The 25,618-nt window shown below is 36.6% G+C and overlaps 1 long non-coding RNA gene across 2 annotated transcripts in view; it reads right to left on the reverse strand.

Moving 5' to 3' along the window:
* The window catches only part of LOC120435372, a 63,307-nt gene extending 39,140 nt beyond the window's left edge, over window positions 1–24,167 (reverse strand). Inside the window, exons 1-2 of one of the 2 annotated variants that reach the window (XR_005609681.1) lie at window positions 24,042–24,167; window positions 22,725–22,789 (exon numbers count right to left, since the gene is read on the reverse strand). This is a non-coding gene — a long non-coding RNA (uncharacterized LOC120435372). Of the gene's footprint in view, window positions 1–22,724; window positions 22,793–24,041 lie in introns of both variants that reach the window. The other variant, XR_005609680.1, reaches the window with a different exon arrangement.
* Window positions 24,168–25,618: the final 1,451 nt, after the last annotated feature.

A 25,618-nucleotide genomic window follows, 5' to 3' on the forward strand; every position in this document is an offset into this window, starting at 1 on the left:
TGCATGAACAATGGTGGTTTCTGAAATAGTAGTTTGGGTGCAAAAAATACAAACAATAGCTAAGCTAGTCACAATAGCCTCTGTTACACAATGACAGTAGCAGGTTCAGCCAATAGTGAGACTGACAGAGGTGTGCAAATGCTCATTTGCAAGAATTTCTACATAACGTTGATATGAGGCTTATGCAAATGTGTCTAGTTTCCAATATCTGAGATTTAAAACACAGAATTAGTCATATGTGTGTCTTTCCAAAGACAATTAAAAAGAATGTGTATACATGTTTCGGTCTTTTGCGTCTTTTGCTTCACTTCTAATCCTTAAGATTTGGTTTTAATTAATATACTGTGGATTCTAACATTGTTGGCTTGTTGTTTTTATTCATCAGAATCTCTGCTACATGTAGAAGATCTGCTGCATGGTTAGTCATACTGTAACAGGATGACCGTTAAGCCCAAGTGTTTGGATCAAACTATGGTGTACCGCGGGCCATCATGCTGTGCATTTTTTGTTATTCATCACAATATCTGCTACAGGTAGAAAATCTGCTGCATGGACGGCCATAACAGGATAAAGAAACTCTTAAAGACAGTAATGTGCATCAAGCCAATGAGCCATTTATAGGCCTGGTGCCACCTCATTACTCTTCCAATGACACCAGCAGAAGCATGCCTAATGTCCCATTGTCTGTAGCAGTCAGAGACAGGAAGGGAGATAGGTTAAAGTTAAAAGAAAATCCACGCCACCACATGATCTGGTTTCCCCCTTCTGCTCATCTCTGATTCTCTCTCAACTGTACCTCTCTCCTTCTTTTCACTTAGTATATTCCTGTGGGATGCAATTTTTTAAATAGCTGCCTTTAAGCTCTCATTTCTACTGACTTTTGAAAGCCGGGCTCAGATTTTTTGGCCATTACCATGATAATAGCTTAAGTTCAGATTCTAACTATGAACCTTTAGTCAGCCTTAAATGAGGTCCCTAATGGTCATGTTTTTAAGGGAGCAATAAGTCCACTGAATCGCAAAACATATACTCACCAGTCACTTATCCTAATTCTGTCTGGGGCACTTAAAATAGCTCCTCCTTTTCAACAGTAAAGTTGCCAGTGAGTGCCACTGTAGGGCAGCAATATAAAAGTTCTCACTAGAATTAAAGGTATAATGTTAGTATTTACATAAAAATGCACTCTTGATTCTTATCATTATTGAGATATATATATATGACTAAACAAACTCTTTAGTGTGTACAGTCAAGTCACATCCCTGCATCAAGAGTGGGATTTACATGCAAGTAATATGCAGTCAAGGGGCAACACAGAAAAATTCCAGGAACTACTGTGAATTGATGTGAAACCTAGATTTTAGTTTTACAAGCCTGAAAAGCCTGGTAGTTCAACCCCGAGCCCCTAGGTCTAAGGGAGGCTTTTACATGTAAATGAATTTGCTGTATGATATACAGATGCAAATATGGATAATAGGGGCTACCACTGCTCCTGAGATGACACCTTTTTTGTAAGAGGTGCAGACTCCATTTAAGATAGCATAAGATCTTCACTGTTTCAAATAGATCAGGCTCAGTATAATTATGCGCTCATGAAATGTAGCCAGAATAGATGCTCCTTATGTAAGTAACTATAAACCTTTATTACACTTTTATTTCAACAGTTTAACTGAATAAGGATTCATAAGGGTTTTAAGAATAAAATTGAAGCATTTGAATACCAAATCTGTATATTCAGACTTCTGCTCTGTAAGAGTCTCAATTTGACCATGATCTCACATGTGATTCGATAGGCCCCAAAACTCCTCCCTTTGAGGCACTCAACTGAGGCGCAAATCCTCATGTTGCAGTGAAAATGTATATGTTTGAATACAGGTTTTATATTATAATATATTATCATGAGGATAAACAGAGGAATAACAGAACGGATAATGCCAAGTTTGGAAATAAAGTGGAGAAAGTGAAAAAAGAGGAAGAAGCTCAGGATTGAGAGGGAGAGAGGAAGACGACTGATCACATGAGCAGAACCAGAGTCTATTTACAAGCGACTTTTTTACCTTCTATGTTTTAGGAAGTGGTGTGTCGTCTACTTAGTGACAACTGCAGGCAGTAGAAGAAATAGACTACATGCTATCTGCTGCACTAATGTAACTGGTGAATGAGCCATCTGTGACATTTATTTCTCTTTGATACTTTCATTCTATTTTTGATGTATGTTAACAACGTAAAATGTGGTTTCTGGTAAGAGTAATACTGAGAATTAAAGTTTTAGTATAGTTTCTTTTGTCTTTTCCAAAAATGAAAATCCAAAACTGTATTTAAAAAAATCTAATAGTCTAATTTAAGCCCCAAATGTGACCATACCTGACAAACTAAGTCATTAACTGAAGCAATTACTGAATATTTATTTTGTTTTTCAATCATTCAACCCTGCATTAGCTATTTGTTGCAAAGAACTGTATGTGCACATACTTGCTCTTTTGTTTCTCTAAACCTTTTTCAATCATTAACTTCACCATAAAAGTCTGAGCCCTTTACAAAGAGTTTATGTGTTGCTATAGTGGAATTTAACACAGTATAGTGCCTTTTTTTTGCTTGGGGCTATATAAGCCTTTTGGATTGTACTGTTTAGTTCATTTTTATGCCCACACAGCTAAGCTAAATAGCTAAGCCATGCAATAATGGATATTTAATGTGCATATTTGCAAGTCAGCTGGGGACATATTTTAGAAGCAAACGGAGTTTGAAACCTACTTTCAGAGCTAATGTAATTATGTATCTAGCTACTGCTGATGAAATGTTCAAGTGTTGACGAGGTGAATACTTTTGTTTGACTCAGAAATCTTGGCTTATTGTTTTAAACATGAAAATGAATTCTGTCATTATCACTGGAAACTGCACACTTCCATTTGTAATTATTAATTACATTTTGATACATGCAACACCTAAGTCTGCTCCTAACAAACACAAGAAGTTGTTTATATTATAGTTGTACTATAGTTGTTTATATCTCTGCTGGTTTTTGCACAGTTTTTCCATTTTCTGTTTTTAATCATTTTTTTTTGCTTATTTTTCATTATGCTGTAATTGTTTGTTTTTTTTAAATCTGCATGCTCCATTGGCCTGTCACTTTTCTGAACATCTGAATTTCCCCATTGAGGGACAATAAAGGATATTTCTATTTTTTTCTATTCTTTTATATCTGTTGGAGACCCTGTTCTAGTAAATTTTGTGTCTTACCACTAGAACGAATACATTTCAAAAGTCACACCTTTCAAAAGTCTCTGTTTCTGATTTGTTTTGCACAGTTTCACAGCTGACTGGGCAGAAGCTGGCAACTGTTTGCAGAGAACCCAGGGTCTTTCATGCAAACTATGGGTGCTCTCAGGTTGACTAAAGCAATTTATTGTCTTATATTGTCTTAATCAATTTCACCTAGCAACAACCTGCAAACTCCAGTAACCACTTGTAATTGCCCAGGAAATACCTATTTTTCACTGGTAACCAGTAATTACCAGGCGGTCAGCAACTGGTCTCTGGTCTGTGTGACTGGACCCTGATGGACTGAATATCGTTCTCGATTGGCAGGGGTCTGGCAGACTATAAGGAGCTACAGACAGCCTGTATCCCTGCAGAGTGTCTGTTGCCAGATGGAGGCAGTGTTCAAATTAAATGGTACAACCAGTCTGTGGGCTACTCCAGCTTGAGCTGTTGTTGGTCAGCCAGCTGTGGAGAAAATCAAACTTATGAAAAAGCTGAAGTGCAGATTCAACTTCTTTACTCAAATAAAAAAAAAAAAAAAAAACTACAGGCTCTGAAATGTACTCAACATCCAATAAAATCAAAGCTCATTGAAGAACATTTCTACCACCTATTTTTATGCAAATCTAGCTGAACCCTGTCCTATTTTGATGCAATAATAAAATAACATTAGTAGATAGGAATACAAACAGTCTAAATTTGAATTCTAATAAAGGTACTCAGTTTGACTCAGGTAAGTAACATTAGCAGAGAAAAAGAAGGAAAATAAAAAAAAAAGCTCTGTTTTCTGTAGCCTACATTGTAGAGGGCGACTTTGCCTCTGAACAGGAAAATGAGTAAGAAAGTGGTTAAAGTTGGATTCAGCAGGTGGGGGAGCCCTAAAATCTGCTGTAATGGCTTTGTGTGGGGAAAAGAATCACAACTCTCAATTTCTTCTGAGAGCTCCAGTAGATTTTCTTAATGTACACTTTGTAATCAGCTGACCTGCTGCTCTTTGTGGACTTAACTGAATCAACCGAATTCAACCAGATGTTTCATGAGTTTTCCTGGCTGGTTTCCTCTACACTGATAGTACAATGTTTATGCTGCCTTTTTTCTAGACGGTATAAAGTTGGTATGAAGGTGGAATTCAGTAAATGAATCCGAGCATCAATAGTTTCACTTCAAATTTATCCCTGCTACACTTGATTGTAAACAAACTCTGACCATGAAACCACAGCCACTGTGCACCAGTCACACACTGTCCCTTATTTAAATCCATCACAGTACAGCCAACTAACCTGTTTATCCTGCAATAAACTGCAGTGTATTTTCATCTCTTTTTATGCGACATTCCCTGGTGATTAATCCACAACTAGGATTTCATGTGTTACTGTTTAGGCTCAAATCGGTTTGATGTTTGAAGGCCCGCAGTGACGAATAACTCGCCTCAAATGCCTTAAACCAAAAGTAACAAGCCCGTTTTGAAAATGTAAGAGGTGGAAAGGACAGATGTGGGTTGGGGGTTTTTTGTATTTTTGTTTTTTACAAATGTAGGAAGTTAAAGTAAAAAGTTGTCAGAAAGTACAGATACCTGAAAATTCTACTTAAGTATAGTAACAAAGTATTTATACTTTATTACTTCGCACCTCTGAGTGTGACAAAACATGTGTGGATATGTCACCAAGATCACTTTGTTTAAATCCTCTCTACCTGAAAGTGTGTTACAAAACTGCGTCACACAAGGTCCAAAAAGCTACCAAACCCAGAGCAGGCGATGTGACTGTGTTTCTAAAAAGCTCATTTTTATGTTTCTGTGTCACCTCATTTTAAGTGGTTCACAATCAGAAATGCCCTGTGGCCTCTGTTAAGCTGTATGCACTTATATCTGCTAAATAATAGTAATAGGGCTAACCTGTGGTCACAACCACACACTGCTACCTCTGCCCTTTTTACTTTGTTGCTGAGTGCAGACATAGCATTTGTTGTGTTGATCTCCAACACGAGGATGATTATTACTAAAATTTATGGGGGGTTTTGGGTTTTTTTTTTATTTTTTCAAGAACTGATTAGTATTTGTTTCACCTCGTATTTCTGAGTACCTGTGTCTTATCAAAAAGTTGCTTCACTTTTGGATAGTTAAAGGCACCAAAACTACTTGGTTGGTGAAACATGCCAAAAATACTTGGCTAGGCTTCAAAAAGGATCTTTGGATTGGGTGTTTTGTCATTTTGGATTAAAATACAACCTTTACCCAATAATTATCAACCTAAACTGCTTGAGTGGCATGTCCCATTGAAGTCTCAAAAGAATATGCATCAGTATCATTGAATGTAAATGCAAAACTTTCAAAGTTTCACAGCACTCTTTGGAGTTCTGTGTATATTTAAGTATACCTCATGAGCTTTTAGAACCAGCTTTTGCAGTAATAAATTGAAGTAATTGTTTTTGGTATAACTCCAGTCTCTCTGTGTGTGTTTGGGACCATTGTCCTGATGGGTTTAGGTTTATAGTTTAGGCCAAGCTTTAGCTGTCGGTCAGATGGATTCATTCTATAATACAAGGTGCCCAGAATCTATAGCAGGAAAACCATCCCAAATTTGGGATTACAATGTACATCCCAGATGTACCTTTGATAACCTAAGAGGATTGCTATATTTTGTTTAGAAGGAATATACTTTCTCCTGGTAACCCTTCCAAACAAGCCATATTTATTCAGGCCTTTTCTAATTGTACTGTCATGAACTTTAACATTTAGCATGCTAACTGAGGCCTGTGGCATCTGAGATGCCACTCTTGGGCTTTGTGTAGTTTCTCTGAGTATTGCACTGTCTGACCTTGTGGTGAATTTGCTGGCATGTACACTCCTCGGAAGATTGTATTAACACTCACCTGAATGCTCTAGACCAACTTCCAAACTTCTCCTTCTACAGAGGTGCTAAAACTTGGTGATGATCAATTAATCAAGTGCATTTGATTAGCAGCACATTGATGTTAGTTATCATCTTACTTACATTTTACTATGGGAGGAGTAAGAATGTACTCATGCAGTCAGTCCTATGAAAACTTTCTTTTCCACATGATTGTATTTTCCATTTTGTAACTGTTTTATACTTTGTTGTGAAAGTATATTAACTCTAACTGAAATTATGTAAAAGTGAATGACATAAGAGGGCATTGCATTTCTAAATAATTTAGACATAAGCTACCATTTGTTACATATTAGATTATCTTTTGCCACGTTCAAAGATAGGACAGTCAGAAGGTGATTTAAAGGCAAGATTGTAATTGGGAAATATTGCACTCTGTCAGCTACTGTCATGGAGTCATCCACAGATACAAGGTCAATAGGAGGGCCAGCATAATGACAAATGAACCCTGACATTGAAATTAAGTACAGATATTCTCCTTTTTTATTCTGCAGTCATGGTCCTGTGCTGCACCGTTATGTTAACTGCAATGTCAGTGAGGAAACTGAGGGTGTGGGAGGAAAATGGATGTGGATCATTTAAGCTACCATGAAACAGAATATGAGTGAGTTGTGGCTAGCTGTGCGGGTTTTAAGCAGAATTTTTCAGCTATTAGATAATGATTTTGATAAAAGCCATTCTGTGGGAGGATGATAACAGCACAAAAGCAATTAAACTGAACCCAGCATTCAATTGTGTATGTGCTCAAAGGCTATGTGAAACATCAAGTGAAATCATTTCAGAGATAATGTGAACATGCTCACCTTTTCTACATTTTTCTGTCCCATTGTTTCAACCTTTTGTCTACAGGGTTGACAAACTGAAAAGAAACAGTAGGGCTCTATAAACCTATACAAACATGTGTATAAGCCACAAAACAAAGCTCAAATAAAGACATCTGGAGTCCTTAGTTGCATTCAAGTAATCATCCTGTATGATCACTGACACACACAAAGAACACAGACATAATATAGTATAACTGTCTCTTGTACTTTGATGTAAATACAGTGGTGCTCAAGTTCTGGAGGTATAAGTTCTGTGGACAAAAGCAAAAACAAAGAAACAAAAAACACAAAAAATTCTTAAAATAATGTGACAAATACAGTTTAGTTGAAACAAAGATTCTAGTGGCAGTCTGAAAAGCACGCAGCAGAACTTCAGTTATGTGCTACATTTCTTCTCCTCAAACCAATTAAACATTCTCTTTGTAGACAAGAAACTTCTAAGCACTTTACTAACATAAAACTAAACACATACTCTAAGGCTCCAAAGTGCTTGAAATTGACAATCAACTGTTAACCAAGTGTTTTGTTTTTTTTTCCTTTTAACATGTTATGTAAGAAACCTAAAGAAAAAAGATTTCATTATATTTTTAATACACTTTTATACAGACAGTAAAGCAGACTAAAATGATCCTAATTCAGCCCCTAAATAATCTGCATAGTGTGGGGCGAACTACTGAGTCATCCCTGTGGATGTGGGAAGGACAGAAAGCAAATGATGAGGTATATGGGGACAGGAAAGCAACCATTCTTTACAGTATTAACTATTGCACAGGTGGGGTGAGTATAAGCTTTATTATGCTTGTACTCAAATTCACCTAATGCCAGATGAAAGGAGTTTATCTAGAAAGCCTTGACTTTGTGTTTAGTGTTGAAAGAGGTGCATCCGTTGAAAGCTGATCATCTATATATATCTATATACAGAGTTGCAGAGTTGTCAGCTGCAGATACATAATGATAAAGTGTTATAAGTGAGTGTGTTCCAGAAGGTAATTGCATCTTTATTTAATAAAGTGTGATTGGTAGAGATTGATAACAGCCAGACATAGCTGGGCAATTAATATCCTGATTGAGTGGCTATGGAGAGGGCTATCAGAGTGCTGTTATTGCTGCAGTCTCCAGCTGGCTCCAGAGTTTAAGGGAAATAAATGACTTCAGTGATTAACATCACATTGATGTTCCTTTCTCAGAGAACAAAATGAATTGTCAGTCTTTGCACTTTGGCAATGGGCAATATCCAAGTTACTACACTATTTAATTCGTCACAGGTTCAAACCATCACACACATATTCATACTCCTTGTCGTATTCACATACATGCTCTTATCTATGCATAGCTGATATACCATATAATGATAAAGTAGCACTAAAAGTAAAGTGACATATTTATTTATTCAGAGTATTTGGGCTGGAAAACCAACAGAAATAAACTTGAATCAAATTAGAATCAAATCTGGTGCAAATTGAAAAAGCGCCAATTTTATATGAACATAAAAACTAAATAAATAAAAAAACATACACAATATGTATTCCAGTGTATTCTGTGATTTGATCAAACCCAGTAGTCTGACTTTGGCCATACTTCATGGTGTCACAATAAAGCCAACAACTGCAAAGCACTTCTGAATATTTTTCCTGTCACTCATATAGAAAAGAACAAGGGCTGACATATTCATGCAAATAACAAATGAAGGTTTCCCTGACAACATCATGTTGTGCTTTTTACATGTATTTTACCGCAAGGGGACAAAAAAATCTGAAATGCCAGGGACCAGTTTACCTGCAGCTGACTTTCACAAAGAAAACATGCTGAATCTCTAAGAGGCACTCTAGCAAGGGTTTAATGAATTAAGCCTATAAAGTCACTGTGAAATAATTTACTCTGTGGGTTAAATTTCTGCATTTGGCTGGATATTTGTCAGTGTTACTTTATTGTATTGTTTTTTTTGGGGGGGGGGGTGTTCCAGGTGTGACTTCTAACCATTTTCTTTGAGGCTTTTAATGCAGTTAGGGCTGTAACTGCAATCCAGGTACACAGTTTTCTTTGACATACCAGGTGTGACTCAATTGCAGTGTTTTCATTCATATTTAAAATCATTATTTTTGTCAGTTGTTGCCAATTTATCTCTTTTGTGTTGACAAAAAGACTCCTGGTGCAGTTTTGAAAGTGTGTATGCGTCATCCTGTTTTGCAGCCTGTTGCAGTTGCTCCTGCTATTTTTTTTAAGCAATTCTTAAAAGTTAAGAATAGAGAGGAAAAAAATTAAGTCTCACCCTCTTGAATATGCTGGTTGAGAGTTTTTGCCTTTTTCTTTAGTTTGGGAATATTTAGTTTCTTTTCTTTTGGGAAAACTGCATACCAGAGGTCAGCTGATCAGGTCCCACACTCTTTTTAGCACTTTACCCAGGCTGAGCCACCTGACAGCTGTGTGGTAGCCTATGTCACCATCTTCAGGCTTAATCTTTATTAAATGTCATGTAAATATGTTCAATCACCTTCCTGCAGAAAAATATCTGTAAAAATTGTGTTAATCCTTATGGATTTTTAAGTGTAGGTTTATGTTTAGGTTATTTTCTTCTTCATTCCTCAGTTAATGTGATGGCTGCACTTACAGCCACACAGTGGTAATACCCACCATGTTAGTGTAGAGGCTTATAAGTAACTTTGCATTCACATTTGTCTTTCTTTAAATATAGGAATTAATTTACAGGACAATAAATAACTGGTTTTGGTTTAGAATTAATTCACATATCCACATAACACTGCATTCTAAAATAAGTGCGCACATTTTAGTTTACACTGTTATGTATGATTAATCTTTTGTTTTCTGAGTTACCTTAGTTGCAGTTGTTCCAGTCCCTTGATTGAGGAGCCAAAAGGTGGAAAAGGGGCGGAGCGAGCTTTAAAGGAAGACTGCAAATTGGTTCATGCCATAACTCGGGACCATGGGGGGGAATTGGAGTTCATTATGTTAGGTTTAGTTAGGTTTTGTGTGTTTTACCCCTTCTCGTGTTTTTTGTGGGCTGATCAGCCACTATTTAAGTTTCCCCTTTGTCTCATTAAGTGAGGTCAGTTTGTTTGAGTTATCAGTAGTGTTGTCAACTCTGAGTAGAGTTCTGTTATTTTGACCTCTTTTATGGGCCCAAGATTTTGATTCTTTTTGCATGATTTAACCAATTATGTTTTTTGGGTTAAATAAAACAATCATTTTTTTTGGACTTTAACCTGTGCCTAAGTTTCTTTCACTGCTCGGTCCATCACAGTTAATCAAAAGAATAACTACTCCACATGGTCTGTAGAATTTTCTATCTCAGTTTATTTCCATTTCAATTTTATTTACATAGCGCCAAATCACAAAAACAGTTGCTTCAAGGCACGTTATAATATAAGGTAAAGACCCTACAATAATGCAATGAGTAAAACAGAGAAAACCTCAACAATCATATGACCCCCTTTAAGCAATCATTTTGGCAACAGTGGAAAGGAAAGACCTCCACCAGAACCAGCCTCAGACACTGGCAGTAATCTGCGGCGACCGGTTGGGGTTGAGGGAAGGAAGACAGGACAAAGACACGTTGTGAAAGAGAGACAAAGATAGAGATGGGAATTGTTAAGAATTTAGTGATTCCGATTCCATTATTGATATCACTTATTCAATTCCTTATGGATTCGCTTAGCGATTCTCATTGGCTCCCCATCTCTAAGAAGCATATCAAAGACATTACATTCATGCAAATTAATTACATGCTGTGTGGTCAAATGTTTGTGCATGTTGAAGGTATTTCCCCTCTTTGTTGTGATCAGTCATTACTCAATAATGATCATTACTCAATAAAACTAAAGTAAAAACGTTATTACAGAAAACACTTTTCTTAAGTAATGCAGCACATTAGTTAATTGCACCCAGGAGAAAAAGACATTCATTATACTAGTCGTTACATTACTTTCATGTTACTCTGTAAAATGATCTGAAACACACCATCTCATAATCACCATTTAACAATATAAACCTGAGGCCACAGCCCCACACACCAACACAAATCCCTATCCTAATGAGGACACATGTGATCTTTCTCTTAGCATTTGAATAAAGCAAGCATAAAGCAGATAGCACAAAGCAAAGATGGAAACCAGCACAAAGAGACTTTACAGCAATCGCCACAGTGATTCTACTTTAGAAACATGAACAGGTAGAAACGGAGGCTGCAGACTGACTGCTCATCAGTTTGTTACCTGTTGAAGTTCAGCAGTGGCTGGCTTCACCACAAATGACAGCTCACTTTTTCATGATGCTGGGTCAGCATTTACATTACTCTGGGTTCTTGGCTGTGCAGGTGCTTGCGAAGAGCCAAAGTTGCATTAACAGTATAATGCAGTTGTTTCTGTCCTGGAGCAGTCTCCACTTTACCCTCGCGGCCTCATCCTTTTGTGCAAAATAAATAAATTTAAAAAAGCAATGTTCATATCCACGCTGGGAAATTTGATATTTGATATACCTTTATTAGTCCCACAAGGGGAAATTTCATGTTAAGGCTGCCAACCTATTGCACGCAATGGCGGCGCCATCTTACCCTCCGACCATACATACATTACACAAAAACATCACATGGGGAAGACAGGTCAGAGAGGTATAACAATGGAAAATGCACCACATGAGGAAAGAGGAGGAGAAAAAATAACTGCCCCCAGACTGAGCTCCAATAGGGAGATCAGTTTGAGAACAGAAAAAAAACAACTCTGCACATAGCACATGAAAAAACTCTTAATACACCAAAGAAACACATGACAAGCAACAGGGGTGGGTAAAGGGTGAGAGACAGCGATGTAGACAGTACATCCGGACCTGCTCGCTGGTCTCCATGATCCACCGTGCGAGTGGCCGTTTGGGGGAGGGGGATGAGTGTACATCTGCATGTATATATATGTCTGTGTGCGTGTACGTGTCCAGAGTTCAGCTGAGACAGTGTCCTTCGCCTGCCAGGCTAAGTAAACAGTCTTCCAGCCAACCCCTTGCATAGAATGATCCACCGTCAGCATCTGCAGCTGGAATAAGTCGCATGAAGTGATGGTGGTTTTGGAGGGGATTGGGGATCGTTGTGTTTATCTGCATGTATATATGTCTGTGTGTGTGTGTGTGTATGTGTCAAACAGAGTTAAAGCTGAGACAGTGTCCAAAAACCTCCTGCCAGGTTAAGTAAACAGTCTTCCAGCTATAGGGCAGGTGGCCTCACTCTTGAATGGGAAGCTTAAACAATGGAAAAACACAAACTTTGTCCAAAAACCTCAGTGTTTTCCACTTTTTCTTTGGTCGTTTTAGCCTTTTTGGCCAGGGTGGGAGTATCTGCCATCAAACAAGAAGACAGCCACATGTTGTTTGCTAGTTCTCCAGCATTAATGTAATAATGTGAGACTCAATGTAAATTACACAGCTGGCTACGCCAGAGAAAACGGCTGGCCATCATCATCCGTTATCATGCTACACTGGCAGTGATGGTTTTTGGGGGTTGCTTTTACAGTAGATTGCATGTGCGCACAAGCTATCAAACTCATATGAATTTCAAAGCTGTCCTTTGCACAGTATCAGTATCAGTTTAGTCCAACACTGAGTTTGCATCTTTGCTCAACTTTTGACCGCCGCCTTGGGCAGTTTTAATCTGGAGCTCTGCTCCGTGAGCTACTATCCTCGGAAACATAAAATGATGTTATCAAACTTCGGTCTGGCTCCATGATGTTGAATTTCAAAGCTGTTCTAACAGTCCGACACTGGTCTGCTCAAAGAGCCGTGATTCTGATTCTTGAACTCAAAGAGCCGATTCTGAGAACTCACGACAGCAGAGCTTCTCCATGATGTGATCCAATTTGCGCTCAAAGGTGTTATTCGAGCGAGCCCCTCAAGATGTAATCCAGTTTGCACTCAGAGGTCTTATTCTGAGTATTCACGGCAGCCGTAAGCTTCTCCAAGATCTTATCCGTGCTGCACTCAATGAGCCCATTTTGAGAAACTCACGCCTCGTCCCATCATTTTAATCCCAGCGGGCAGCCTTGTGGGGGTTTGAACAGCCGGTTCTGCTTCCTTAATTCTTCGATAAGCCAGGGCCAAGCCAACTCCGATCAGCAAGAACCCTGTTATCATGGTTCCAAATGGGTAGATATCCTCAGCACTCAGGCTCACCCGAGCCCAGACTTCTTGTTGAGAAAGGGTGTCAATTGCATTCTTGGACCAGTTGATCAAATCCATAATTCTCTTTTAGGTTTTAATGTGCCACTATTTTCCTCCTCCGTCAGACACAAACTGAAATCAGCTGATCATAGCAAGAAGAATCGATAAGAAACGATTGATGGGCAGGGAAACTAACGATTCAAGGAATTGGACAACTGGAAACCGGTTCTCTACAAAAACCAGTTCTCGATTCCCATCCCTACACAGAGATTAAAAATAACTAATGATTAAATTAAAGGTGCATTAAAAAAGGTGAGTAAAAAAAGAAACACTTGGTGCACCATGGGTAGCCCCCAGCACCCTAGACCTATTGCAGCGTAACTAAAGGAGGATTCAGGGCCACCTGACTAATTATATGCTTTATCATAAAGGAGTTTTAAGCCTAATATTACAACTAGAGAGGGTGTCTGTCTCCCAAATCCAAAGTAGGAGCTTGTTCCACAGGAACTGCGGCTGGAACCTGAAGGCTCTGGCTCACATTCTACTTTTAAACACCCTAGGAACTACGAGTAAACCTCAGAGAACAAAGTGATCTATTGTGGTGAGGCAGCACCATGAGATCTTTAAAATATGCCTGATTATTCAAGACTATTCAAGATTTAACAAGGAGCTAATGAAGAAAAGCCAGTATGGCAGAAATGTGCTTTCTCTTTGTAGTCCCCGTCAGTAGTCTTGCTGTAGCATTTTGGATCAGCTGAAGGCTTTTTAGGAAGTTTTTAGGACATCCTGTTAATAATAGTTTGAGGAACACAGTCTATAATAAATGCACACACTAGTCTTTCAGCATCCCTCTGAGTCAGGATGTTTATAATTTTATAGATATTGTCCAAATGGAAGAAAGCAGTCCTACACATTTGCTTAATATGCACATTTAAGAACATATCCTGGTCAAAAACTACTACAAGATTACTCAGTGTTATTAGAAGCTAAAATAAAGTAATTCAAAGTAAGCATGTCATCCAGAGTAAGCATCTGGTTTTTATGTTTAAGACACTCCTGCAGTTTAACTAATTGGTGTGTGCTACCTGTCTTCTTGGATAGATAAAGTTGGGCATTATCTTCATAGCATAGTAGTGAAAATGTATGCTATGCCTTCTAATTATACTGCCTAAGGGAAGCATGTATAAAATAAACAGAAATGGTCTTAGCAAAGAACCCTATAGAAGTCCATAATTACCTTAGTGTGTGAAGAGGACTCTCCATTTACATTAACAAATTACAGTCTATTAGATAGATATGATACAAAACACTGCAGCACAGTAAGCTTGATATCTACAGCACACTCAATTGCTGTTATAAAATATTATGGTCAAAAGTATCGAACGCTGCACTGAGGTCTAGCATGACAAGCACACAGATGAGTCCACCGTCAGAGGCCATAAGAAGATCATTTCTAACCTTCACTAATGCTGTTTCTGTACTGTGACCAATTCTGAAACCTGAGTGAAACCATTCCTGTTGAAAAACTACTTCGAGAATTTTTGAGATAAAAAGAATGCTGGAGATTCGCCTATAGTTAGCTAAGAGAGCTAGTATCAGGTGGCTAGCTTTTTAAATAGTGGTTTAACTACTGTCAGCATGAAGGCCTGTGGTACATAGCTGATTATTAGAGACAGGCTTGGTGACAGTGTGACTTGCCTCAGTTATGGTAAGTCGCCCTGACCTTCAAGCTGTGAAGCACCCCAACATTACACTACCATCTCCATACTTGACTTACTTATGTTATCAGTGTTTGGTTTACACATTAACTTACAATCTATGACTTGAAAATGGGGAGATGGTGGATTTTAAGTGGTTACTTTGCTACATAAATGATTTTAAAAAACGTAAATGCAACACTTACTTCTTATTCTAGTAGCTCACTGTCCCTTGTTCTGTTTTTGCAAAACTTAAAATAAGCCATAGATGAGAAAACCGAAATACAGAAAATGTTTTGGAGACCTTCTAATTGCACTTCTAACACTAATTGCACTGCATTTCCTGTGCCTCTTTAAGAATTAAGAAAATCAATAGATATTTTTGATTAGAATTAGGATTCACTTAACTTAAAGATGGAGCAACCAATAGTGAGGCTCTCACCTGTGGAAAAAAATGCTTTGGATTGAATGCTGGCATATGTCTTCCTGAATCCACAGAAGGCACCCTGAATCCCAAATGGGAATGGCAGCTTCCAAAAAAAAAAAGGTGTGACTCCATAAAAAGCTTGAGGATTAAGACTGCAGCCCTTAGTTTATTCACAGATCAAGTTGTAATCCTAAAATCAAATGGTTTACTCTGAGAAACACTTGCGTTTTGTCCTTAAATAACTGGAGAGCTTTCACATTGTTGCAGTGCAAATAAACAATTGTCCCTGCAATGTATTTATACAAATGTACACAAAGCACTCGAAGCATGAAGTTTACAATACCTGCAGTAGTAATCTTGGCAGATACTCCTATTCTGAACCTAAAAACAGTAACATGAATAAACCAAACAACAGCTTCATATAGGACTGTTTTTTGGATTGTAATACGCATTTGTTTACAGCCTTTTTTAACCCTTTCAGGATGATTTGTATTTGTATATGACATAGTTGTAGTTTTCCATTGGAAACTTTTTCTGATTGAAATTTTTTGTTGTCAGTACTGTATCTTTATAATATGGATCAGAGCTAAATCTTGGTTTTAGTATCCATTTTTGATGATATTTTTCTTCCCTTATTTTTGGGTTAAAATATATACTTGAAATCAAAGCTGACAGGAAGCTGTTACACCCCTGATTCATTTGGCTGTTGAAGTTGTTTTCTCCTGCCGGCTGGAGGGGAAGTGATATATGTGTGTATTGCAATAGGCTAGCCATGGACATCCTACAACATAGTAAGGAACAGTGTTTATCAGATGTTTTTTCATGTGATGGCAGACCTTTCTCAGAGAATTCACTGTTCATGCATTTCTTGCTAACATAGATATCCTTTTCTATCACAATTTTTTAGTTTTGGACTGTCATAGAGAACACTGTAATCCCTAACAGTGAAAGTTTGCTAAAACATCAGGGTTCTATTAACTAAAAATATTTTTTATAGTTATTTCAGCGCAATATTTTTTGCATCATTGGTTCAAAATTGAAGCTGAAGGCCTTTTGTTTTTGACGCTGCAATGGATAGCATTGTGGTCTCACAGCAAGAAGCTACTCACTCTTCACCAAGCCTGTGGATATATGCAGCATTTCTGCCCTGTTTGCTTTGGTTTGGATATTTAGAGAAAAGTTTGGTGGTTATGAAAAACTCTGTAATATTTTAAATATTTTAAAGTTACAAGGCAAACTGAGAATTTCTATGAATTTATGACAGAACTGTGTGTGAGGACGTTGAATGTAAAAAGTGTTATGGTATGAAGGAACTTTCGGAACCTTGTCAGTGCTGACCACTATAAAGAAATATTTTAATCTGGCAAGTTATCTTTTATTTGTAACAGTTTTTCACTGTTGTGTAACATTTTCTGCTTCAGATGTATTCAATGTTGTAACAGTTAAAGTATTTTGTGGAGCTGAATAGTGGATTTGAGTTGCACATTTATCCGCCTCACTAAATGTAATACTGAAATACTTAAAATACGTTAAAGTTTGTCTTGTAGTTTATATAAAAATATTTTCTCATAGCTTTATTTTACTCACGATGATCTCCTTAGTTTGCGTACATGATTAAGCATGTTTTTTATTTTGTAGAGGTTTGACAATAGTCGGATACAAAGACACTGTTTCATATGCTATAAATTTGTGCAAGAACTGGCAGAAAATTAAAAGCTTGGAATCTCCATGGAAAAAAGCAGTGTCACAGTTTGGAGAGAGTTTTTTTCCCCTGCAAATTTCGATCCTTTATTCTATTTTACATACACACATATATTTCACTGATCATTTTAATTTATCTTAGGATATCAAACATATGGGAAATAAAGTGCACTGAAGAGTTATGGCACATAAATCTTAAAGTTTTGAGGAGAAAGTTAGATCTCAGATGAAGTGTTGCTTCTTTTTGATGGGAAATGTCAAGCCAGGACTGTTGAGTTATGAGCTATTAAAAATATGTAGATATGACAGGGCTCCTATGAGGAAGGTTGATGCAAATTCTCTGTTGGTTGCTTGGCTAGATCCATAAATAAATGATCACATCGGTGAATGAGTGAAGGGAATATCAGAGAAGACATGTTCCATGATCTTGGAATGAAAAACAAGCTCAGTGCTATTACGTCTATGGGCCTCAGCTGAAGTTCATTCGCTTTTTGTTGTCCCTTACCTCACAATGTCAACTGCGACAGAATCAAGCTGACAGCAGGCTTGTATAGTAGAATATTTCGATGTCATAGTGATAAGCAGCCAATCGGACAGGTGTCCCTCTGTGTGCATGTGGGACCTCACTTAAAATGAACACGTCTCCAGTGAACATGACAGAGTTTTTGGCCTATTAGACTGATGAACCGAAAAGTTTCGGTAGGTAAAAATCTCCAGAAAAGGACGAAACTTAGGATGAACTTGAATGAATTAACATAAACTCTCTTCACTTGTATAAGTATTGTGTACTTGTTTAAATACATACATACATGCATATACTTTATTAATTCAGTATAAAATCAATAAAACTCATTGTTTGTCATTGAACAAAACAATGCAGTGCAGTGTTGGCACAGGGTAAAAGAAAACAAATGTTTATTTGTGATCTTTCAAGGAACTGGTTGGCAAAGTATTGAAAACTCTGAACAATCCTAACACAGCGGTTCCTTAATCTAAGACAAGCAAGGTCTACTGATTGCAGTGACATAATTAACAGACAGATCTGAGCGTGGTATCAATCTACTCTTCCACTCTCTCTAAAAAAACGTGTATTTCACAAATTGATCTATTGGTGATTTGCTATTTGGAAATCTTTAAAAATTGTGAATAATGTTTTTTGATAAATGACCAATCTTAGGTAATATTATTTACAAAATGCACCTCTATTTTGTTCAAGTATTTGACTAGGTACACCACTAATATTATATACAGAAAAGCTGGTGGAATGCATTTAACTATTTACATAATCCCGTGTATGGCACAAGTTGTAATGTTGATGGTAATACATACCAGGGCAATAATGTAAAGTAGTCTCTGAAAACAGAGCTTTAAATAGAAAACAGTTTCTTACTTCTTGATGTAAAAATGTTATTTTACTTTTATAAATCTTACAACAAAGTAAAGAAATACAACTAGTGGAAACTAGAGCGGCTGGATATGTGATAGCAATGAGCTAAAGAAGTGTTACTCTGAAGGTATTACATAGATTAAGTAAGTATTCAATTTACCTCATTTGTCTAATACAGAAGCTCTGTTCATCTAATTCATTGATTTTCTGTCTGTGTCGTGACCTGACCTGATTTTGCTTTTTGCTCCCTGTGATGTGGGTTAAGGCACCCATCAGGGATTAAGTATGTGTGCCAGCAGGTACGTGCACCTTGTATCTGACTTAAATATGTCATTATTAAGCCGTCTAGAAAAGAAATACATCACATTTTTTACTATTGCATTTTGTAAATGATACCTATTATTTCTATTTCTGAAATCAAGCCAGAGTAATAGCAATGTAAACTCTTAAGTCTTTAGTGACATACAATAAATTGAAAAGGCTACTTTTCATCATTTCAAATCACAGCTACTTGACCCTATTCTCTCCATGTTCCTGCGTGCTGGTTTTTTGATGTTTCAACCAAATTGAACACCCTACAGGCAACTGCATCTTCTGAAAACACTTCACAACAATGTGTTTGATTATCAAAGGGATGCCAATAAAATTACTTTTACACCCACATTAATAGTTTTTGACAACCTGCTACCTTATGTTTCATCTTGCGAGCTCCACCTAATGCGTGCATGGGGAAAGTCAAAGATTACTTGCTAAAAAAGATTGGAGTGTGGCTTCAAAGTGAATTTACTTATGCAGTTATGTGGGTTTTTCTGCTTTTTACTCCATCTGAGCAAAAGTTGAATTTGTGGTTAAAATTTTAAAAAAATAAAATAAAATAAATAAGAGTCAAAGCTAATATAACAAAAAAGGGGGCATACTTCAAGCTCAAATGTGTTGCAGTATTCTCAAATACGCTATCCTCAGATCTCTACACAACTGTTAGAGTAATCTGGTGTGAGCATACTCACACTGCATTTTATTTCTTCAAATCTGCTTTTATGGCGCTCTAAGCACACTAAAAAAAAAGAAAAAAATGTAAACATATAATATTAACAAGGCTGTACACACTTGCAAGTTAGACACTGTACCTTATATTCTGATGAAGGAAAAATGCCAAAAATTGTGCCAGCATTTCTTGTTTATTCACTGGCTGCAATTTATATTATTCATTCAATAATTATCCCCCATTCCTTCATATGTTCATTTGTTGCTCTAGTAATTTGGAGATATCTCTCAGACCCATGTTGTTAGCCCTTTCCTTTGAAGTTGGGATGCTGATAAGTCTCTCAGTGGGCTGCCCTCTCTTTAGCCCTGATTAGCATGATTTTCATTACCATACTGTACATCAACAGCATCTTTCAAGAAAAAGAAATACTTTTGGAGTATTTCTCATACACACACACACACACACATATATAACATACTGATACTTCTATAGTACTTATTTTGTTTTACTGCCCTTATATTATCATAAAATATCAAATGCTTGAAGAAATATTAATATATAATGTATATTATTCACTTTTCTTATCTTTTCTGTCTGTTTTAATATGCAATACACACAGACTTTTGACCAAACCAAAAGTGTTTCTCTAGCTCAATCTGTCAATGTGATGCACATTAAAATTCACTTTAAACAAGCCTTGGGATAAGGTTGTTCAAGTCACACAGCACTTTCTAATCTTATCCCTTTTTTTCCTAGATACCATCATTGCCTTCCTCTCTGTTCAAATAGTATCCAGTTTCACTGAGACACCAGACCTGATTCCATCTCACAATTTCTTCCCCATTTAGGCAAAAAAGGGAGCGAATCTGAGGCTAAACAAGTCAATAAATGATCAGTAAGAAGAATTGGGATGGGATGTTAAAACTAGTCCTCTTGGTTGCACTCCGATCTGGCCTCAACACCAATGAAAATTCTTTGCACTAAAGTCCTTCCTGCTTGGCTGGCAGAGCTTTAGCATTAAAGCCCTTTATTTTGTTTCGTACCCCTTTTTCTCAGCAGTGACATTAGTTGTAGAGTGGCTGTTAAACAGAGTGGAACAAGTAAACACAACTGCATTGGTGAAAATTCATGAAATTGAGAGTTTTAGAGGTATTTGACTGTGTAAGGCAAGGTCAAGCCAAATAAAGTCAAAAGAAAAAAGATTCATTTCAGCCTCATGGCTAAAGCTGATTTTCAAGTGATTTATTCTATAGTTTAAAAGCGATATGGTGATGGCACAATTACAGAACTATGCACTAACATTCACCTGGGATTTTTGGAAAAAACGAATTATAAATGTAAAAACAACTTGAAGATTAAATCAATTGACTTGACTTCAGTTCAATTGTTTTATTTATATAGCTTCAAATCACAATAAAAGTCACCACAAAGCACTTTATATTTTAAGGAAAAATCTCTACAATAATACAGTAATCAGAGGATGATGACTTAATCTCAGTAATAAACAGAAAGTCCCTGTTTATTTTTCTTTCCATTTAAAAATAACATTTACAGAGTACAGTTTTCCACCATAACTATAAGGCTGGCTGCCTTAACACTGAGGTAGCAACTGTACTGTACCAGTTACTACCCTCACAGTCTATGTTCATTACTTGTTGATCAGTGATGGAGTCATGGTACTTTCCGCCTTTAAACAAAAATGCTTTTATCACAGGAATTACAAACAAACCAAATACATATCTTAATATTACAGCAACCACAATAACAAATTGCACTTTGAGCAATCGCTGCCAAATTCCATGCTGTGATTTTGTTGTGCTCAAATAATAAATACATTTTGGACCGCTTCTATAATACAGGATCAGTGAACCACTGGATATGCCAGGGATAATGAACAAAATATGAAATCTTAAGGGAAAACAGAGTGAAGCTAAGTTTATATCTAGAGCCTACAATGCAGCCTACACGTTACTACAAGTGTATCTAAATGCTAGTTGGCACTCAGGTTTCTATGTCATTAATTTTCTGAGTTGCCTCTATTTTTTTCTCAATCTACTTCCTGTGTTCACTTTGATGTAGTTGGTGACTCCAACAAAACTTTCTTGACCTATTCTGATTTCCAGTTTTTTCCAGTTTAAGTGTGACCTGCCGATATTGATTTTTTTGCAGATTCTGGTGCCCTGTCTACAAACAATAACTGAAATAAAATGCAAAATTTTATATCTATAATAAAATAAATTGTGAAATTATTGAATAAAGTGCTCCACTAAATGAATTACTACTACACCAACCTTTACCTAAAATATTTTACCTTACCAAACAAAAACAGGTGCAACACAACAAAACAAATGTCAGGTACTAACATCCACTATAACTGATCAGCGAATAACAGGTCATGCTGAAATAACTCGAATCCCTGGCATGCAATCTCTAAACACAAAAATCCTATTTGTGTTGGACGTGATGAATTAACCTAATGTGGAATAAATGTAACTCAGAAAAGTCGAGTCAGAAAATGGCAGAAGTTGCTGGAAATGTGCACAAAAAAACAAAAAGAGCACACAGAAAAAAAATCAAAACAGTGGAACCAAAAGGGACAGTTACACTGAGTTAAATTGGAGGCTACATTGATGTAACATGTAATCCCACTTGAATAAATAATAACAGCTATTTAAGTCTGTTGCTGACACACATAAAGCAAACATGTTTAAAACTCTTTATCTTTGAAAAATAGAAAACAGTGGAGAATGGTTATCTTTCATTTTTATGTTTCCCTTGTCAAAGCTTGAGGAGAATTCAATTTACCTCAACCTGAGCTCATGTTTTTATACTGTATTTATCACTTTATGACCACCAGAAAATAACTTTGTTGTTTAAGAGTCCTTCACGGTCTGCGGAGTATTTTTATATTGCATGTTCTCTTGAAAGATTCTCCAATTAATTATTTTCCAGACTGCATGGGGCACAGTAGGAGCAAGGGCAGCAAATGTGAATAAAATGGTTCAATTTAGAGGGCACTCATTCTGCCAAGTGTGTCTGATCCACTAGTGCTCAGTGACAGAGTTCTTCACATTGATGGCAATAGCTTTGGGTGTTCAGCTAAATCCAAATAATGCTGACTCTTAACAGTAAAGACAAGTGTCACTTTGATGCAAGTGTCTCGTTTGCTTAAATATTCCAAGTTGGTACTTTTGTCTGTAAGAAGGATATCAGGGTATGAGGAAATGAAGATAGACAGACAGGGTAATAAAGGAAAAGCATTACAGGAATGAAACTATAGCATGGGTTTATATTTTAGCTTTGGATTTGCCTGCTTTTCCCTATAATTGGCAGTGTGCCCATTAAGAGGCAAGGAAAGACACATATCCAATTAATCTTACCTGGTGTGTTCACAGGAGACGAGACAACACCTTCTCTTCTCTTCTCTTCTCTTCTCTTCTCTTCTCTGCTGTCCACACATAAAATGGATAAAACAGATATTACAGGTGCAATTAAATGTGCGCCTAATTATGGGAACGCTCCTCTCATTCTCATCTGAGATTCAGGATTGTAGCCTAATACTCTGTAGTGGTACTCAAGCAGGCTAATGATTAAGACTATGCTCTGGATTAGCCCATTCCTAGTTTAAGGATTAAAGAAGCGTTATCGTCTAACTACACTCCACACTGCCATTAATGTTAAATTTCTTTTTTATAATATAAAAAAATTGTGAGCACTGATTTGCCCATTCCTAGTTTAGATTAAAAAAAAAAAAATCAGGAAGCTAATCTACTCATCTAACTAGTCCCTCTCAAAAAATTTCAATATCATGTTAAATTTCTTTTTTTTTTTTATGATTTAATTCAATAATGTCAATTTTTTATTTACATTATCATATATTCCATATTCATTGCATATAAAGTGAAATGTTTAAAATCAATGTTGTTTAAACTTTGGTTATTATTTATTCATTAACTCCAGTATCTCAAATTATTATATTTCCCAAGATCAGTCAAAAAAAAAGCCAAAAAACAACTTATGAAGAGTATGTTCATTTATACCAGGCTGAAAAGGCGACCACCACTGAACAAGACACACAAGCTGAAACGTCAAGACTGGGCCAGAAATATCTCAAGACTGATTTTTCTAGGTTTATGGACTCATTCAGTACTTGATTGGGGCAACCTTCCCTAAAATTTCAATGCAGAAAGGTATCGCTAAACTAACCTAACAAAATAACATGTAACAAATAAATCTGAGAATAGATATATTTACTCAATGTTTGGTATTTTGTTAGTGAAATAATATGTGAAACTAGATTCAGGACAAATATTCTTGTTATTGAATTATTGCATTTTATTTGCATTAGTTTTATTTTAGATTGAAGTGAAAGTCATTAGGTTGCAAACTGCTGTCATTCACAGTCACAGCAGTTTCTCCTTTTCCTCATCAGACACAGGTGTACAGCTGACAGCAGACAGCTGCAGTGAAATAATGTTTAATATTTATAATGTTTAATAATATTGACAATAACGCGTTATAATAAATGCTTACACCAAGTGTTACACCAAACCAAGCTTCATGCTTATAACCCCTTTAAGCCCACGGGAGTGTTCACGATCCCAACTATTTTTAAATCCCGGTAGACTTCCAACTAAATAAGCTACAGCAATACTTTTTTTTTTCTTTACATATGGAAACGGAGGAGTTGTACTTACATATCATGCATTCCTCTTCTCCCAGGTCACACTTTCCATCCACTATGGCTTTGCAAGAATCGTGTAAAAAGACAAACAGTCCAGAAACATACTTTGCCGATCTGATCAGCTGTTGTCACCAGGAACTATCACGTGTCCGCCATTACCTGCGGAAACCGGAAGTGATGTTATTTTCATGTTAAAGTTTGTTTTTTTCCCTACAGGGCCTTACAAAGTCATTTATGACTTCATGCATTTCTCTTAAGCACAATAATATTTTTGTTGTTATTTTTCTGCAGTTTATATAAAGTTAGTGTCTTAAAAATGAAATTATGAAGACACTCAAAATAAATTTCATGTGGTTGGGAACCTTTTTGTGCAAACTTTCTGCTTTTATAGTCTGAAATTTCTGTAACTAGAAAAATGTGTATAAAAAACAAAAATAAATTGTTTGTAGTTTATTGCACTTTTTAGCAATTTATGTACTTACTATAGATTTAATGCATACAAACTATTAAAATGTGGGATATAACTCTTGTATTGATGTATAGGAACTTGAAATACTCCAAGAAATTGCACTACAGCATGTAAAAATGTAAAGATCTACTGAACTTGGTTTTATGGTTGGCTTTAATTAAGGTCTATGACCTAACATTGTGAGAGTTAAGGTAAACCAGTGAATGTGTGAGAGAGTGAAAGAAAGTATCATCTCTGTCATACCTTTTTACTCTACAAAACATCTGCTAACATATAAATAGAAACTGTTGGTCCAGTTGTAGTCCAAACACTGCTGTGCCTCTGCTTTTAGCTTTCTCCATTGTATATTAGCTCTGCTGCTAGCTGTCATGTGGAGAAGTAAACACAGAACAGCACAGGGCTGAACTGAATTAATCCGATCGCAGATTTGCTTATTGTTACCGATATCATGTCCAGCTTTTTGGGCCAATATTTGATCCAAATATTTATGGGGGTTTTTGGCACTGCGGCTGGCGTCTCTATAAAACTTGTCAGCAGATGGAAACATGACGTTCTGTATAAACTCCTGGTAGATAGTTGTTTTGACTTTAAACTTGATAAAACAGAGGGGACCAACAACCAGCAGGAGATAACATGGCAACCAAAATCATCACAGACTGCAAAGACCCTCATCAGCGGTCTTGCAAATGATTGTGGTTGCTTGTACTAAACTAGACCATGAGATAAACAGTATTTATACAGTTTGACTATTTATTTACTCAAAATCCAAATTGAATATTTTAAGCCCCAACCAAGTATTGAGTTCAAGAATGAATGAATGTTTTTTAGAATGTTTTTAGATCCCGGACTATAAAGCCAGAATTCAGAGCTTGATATAGTTTAATTCAAAACCCATCCATCCCCATAATGCACACTGACACATTCTAAAATTGTTACAATCAGTATTTTCATGTACAATAAAAGAATATGTATACGAAAGGAAGCATTTTTACCACATTTGAAGCCACATTATATTGTTGCCAAAACACTGCAAAGCTGTGCCATCTTCTAACTTAACTGATTTGGTTTTATGGGCCACAACATTAGTGTTTTGGTTTCGTTTCACTACTCTGCTCAGCAGG

This window comes from Oreochromis aureus, linkage group 20 (genome assembly GCF_013358895.1).
Source record: "Oreochromis aureus strain Israel breed Guangdong linkage group 20, ZZ_aureus, whole genome shotgun sequence".
Classification (NCBI taxonomy): Eukaryota; Metazoa; Chordata; class Actinopteri; order Cichliformes; family Cichlidae; genus Oreochromis; species Oreochromis aureus.